Genomic DNA, 3,116 nt, shown 5'->3' with positions numbered 1-3,116 from the left:
ATCCAGTGTCTTCAGTAGTACGGGCCCAATACTACCGATCACACCGCATCAGCATTCACTCCAAGTCCCCCTCCTTGGATCCTGGATTACGAGTACTCTACTCTCATGAGCTCCTGACTGCTATCTACTCACTCTCAAAGCATCTCAGCAGCAGATATCTCCTAGGCTAAGGCATCACAAATCAGGCCACTCTAGTCCTAATATGTATACCTAGCCTACTCTAGCATGCATAATGTAACATAACGCATCTCATAACATATAACGTAAGAGTACTTTTGGGGATTCACCGTTCGGGCGCTGGCTGATCGTACACACGGCTCTGCTCTGTCTATCTCAAAACTCTTTTTGCTCTTTTCGAAAATTTTACTTATCACAAATTTTCCTCAAATCCTCAGTTTTAGTTCAGATACACCCGAAGACGCATCCGAATCACTCAAACCAAGGCTCTGATACCAACTTGTAACACCGTCAAAACAGTTTTTCGCATTTTATAAAAACATAATCCATTCATTATTCATGAAAACATCATTGTTTAAAACTCAATTCATAACATATGTCAATCCCAAGATCTCATAACATAAAAATCTTGTGTGTGTACTGATCATGCCGGCGCCTTCCCGCGTACATCACTGGTACCTGAAACACACCACATAACAACTGTAAGCATAAATGCTCAGTGAGTTCCCCAAAATACTACTTACACACATACGCCTTTCCAGGCCATGACCTTCTGGTCCATGTGTCTCAGGGGACTTCCGTCGCAACCCAGTAAACCTTCCAGTCTTACCTGCGTCGACCTTCCAGTCCACATCAGAATGTCTTCTGGCCCATAACATAAATGCCTTCCGGCCCATAACATAATGCCTTCCGGCCCACATCAAGCATAACATACATAGCACATATAAACGGCTAACTTAATCACATACAATGCATACAACTCATAACATATCCGACCTTCCGGTCACACATAGGTACCTTTCCAGGTACAGTATAATGAGAAGACTCACCTCGTAGGAAGTCTAGAATCTCGCGTGCTCGATATCTCCAAATCTCGAAACAACGACCCAACCCCGCCTAATCACAACGAAATATCATTCTAATTAATATAGGCTTCCAAGACTAGGCTACACCCTTTTCATTATTCCACAGAGGGTAAAAGACCATTTCACCCATCCTTGGCTCAAAGTCCACATATTGACCAAAACCCTAAAAGTCAACAAAAGTCAACAGACACAGTACGCGGGGCGTACCAGCTTCTGTACGCGGGGCGTACATCGATGAACCACAATCGGGGGTCACCACCCCTTACGATGCGCGTACTGGGAGTTACGCCCAACGTAAATCCCAGATTCAGACATACCATATTTCTTTGTCTTAAATGGTTAAGACACTCCTTCAACTTCCAGATCTGGCTCTCTTTAGGTCTCCTAACCCATAAAGTCGAAACCTTTAATCCTTGGCATGGCTGTAAAGGCTCCTACACCCTCTAATACCTTTCTTTTCACCTCCAAAGATCTAGATCTCATGCATGGCTAAATATATACATCTAAGATCGCATTTTTATAAACATACAACTCAAATGGACCTAGAATATGGTAGATCTAAGTCAATGGAGACTACTTGCTCATAAAGTCTCCATCTTTGGGACAAAAACCCTAGAAATTAGTCCATGAAGCATACCATAAGAACTTCAAGGCAAGATCTGAACTTTTTACCTCAGGAAGAAGCTCCAACCTTTGTTATCTTCGGATCTACACTTATCCACCAGCTTCTAGCCTCCACAATGGACTTCTCTTCTCTTTTTCTATCTTGAAATGACACCTTGAGGCTTAGAATACTCATACTCTAGCTAAAAACGAAGGAAAAGCTCTCTTAGGGTTTCTTTCTGAAGGATGGTGGCTGAGGGACAAGGCCATCTCATTCCTTTTATAGCCACCAAGCCATATTAGGGTTTTAGGTCTGGACCGGTTACGCCCAGCGTAACCTTAGGTACACCCAGCATACCCGGGTGACAACGCGTTCAATTTAAGCGCGCGAGTACGTGCAGCGTACTCTTTGTACGCCCATCATACTCACCCCAACACAAAAGGGCCAACATAACACATATGAAAAGATGAAGGGCTAAATGGTTATACCTAAATTCAGGGCTGTTACAGGCATCTTATGTGTTTGCCACGCAGACCATGCGCAAACATTAGGCTTTATAGAGTGTTGTTTTTTTGAAGACTACAGACCAAAAAAGATATGTGCGTCCTCTTCTTGGTGCAGATATGGACGAGAGTCTTCAAACCTATTTAGACATCTTCTAACCTAAAAAACTCATATTCTTTTGTTGTTTTTTTTCTTAAGTCTTAGATTTATTCAAACTTTATATATGATAAATAAATTGGAAAAAATGTTACAATACTTAAAGAAAAAAAAAGGTTTGATAACACAATCATGACCTTTATGACGAATTTATAAATAAATATTTAATTACAATAATAATTTGTGGAGTTGTTTATATAAATATGCAAAACAATCATAATATTGTCTTACATTTTTTTGTGTCAAATTTTATAAAACATTAATTTATGCAACATTGTTCATTTCTTGGGAAAAATATTTATGATCAGTTTTTAATTGATTTAATTGAAAAGGTAAAATAAAAACTTTGAAAATATTCATTTAAAAACAAAGTTTATTTCCATTCATGTTATGTGTTAAATTATTTTATCCCTAATTACAATGTTTCGGTATAACTTTACGACCAAAGTTTGTTGATTTTTATTAAATATATAGATAATTCTTACAAATTTATTTTCACTTTTCATACAATAATGCATAAAAGTTAATCAACATTTGTTAATTATCTATAATAAAGTCATAAAATTATCAAAAAAAATCTTTTAAGTTTTTTTTTTTAATAAAAATCAATTTAATTAGATTTTAGTTTATTTTAACATGCTGCAGACGTTAAAAAAGAAACAATCTACTTCTTTTAGACTGCATACATTTGGTCCACCTTCTCTACTGCAGAGGTTTGTAAATATGGTCCGCAGACTGCAGACATTTTACCTCATATTATTTATAAAATTCTTTTTATTTTTTTTTTTAAATTAATTTTCTAAATTATA

This window comes from Lactuca serriola, chromosome 3, assembly GCF_051521515.1.
Source record: "Lactuca serriola cultivar US96UC23 chromosome 3, Lser_US96UC23_V15, whole genome shotgun sequence".
Taxonomy (NCBI): domain Eukaryota; kingdom Viridiplantae; phylum Streptophyta; class Magnoliopsida; order Asterales; family Asteraceae; genus Lactuca; species Lactuca serriola.
This window is presented reverse-complemented; position numbering follows the sequence as displayed.